Here is a 285-nt window from a genome sequence, read left to right on the forward strand (position 1 = left end):
CGAGCCTCAGCCACAGTAACTGTCTCTCACTGAATTAGATGGATGGATTTGGAGTCAGAGGCTTTTTATTACCTCGCCGACGATTCCCAATTAAATTAAATTAAATTATAAAGGGAGCATTCAGCCAATCAAACCTGCTTGATTGTCTGGAACAGGCCTTTTAAAGAGAGCAGCCCGGGGCCAGCGCCGCTGCCAGGATGAGCTGGAGGGTGGGTGATGGGCTGTGCTCCACCAGCAGAGCGGGCCAGGGGCAGGGCAGGATCGGTGCAGCCCCCCCGGGAGCAG

The sequence above is a fragment of the Merops nubicus genome, unplaced genomic scaffold (genome assembly GCF_000691845.1).
Source record: "Merops nubicus isolate BGI_N331 unplaced genomic scaffold, ASM69184v1 scaffold18869, whole genome shotgun sequence".
In the NCBI taxonomy this organism is placed as follows: Eukaryota; Metazoa; Chordata; class Aves; order Coraciiformes; family Meropidae; genus Merops; species Merops nubicus.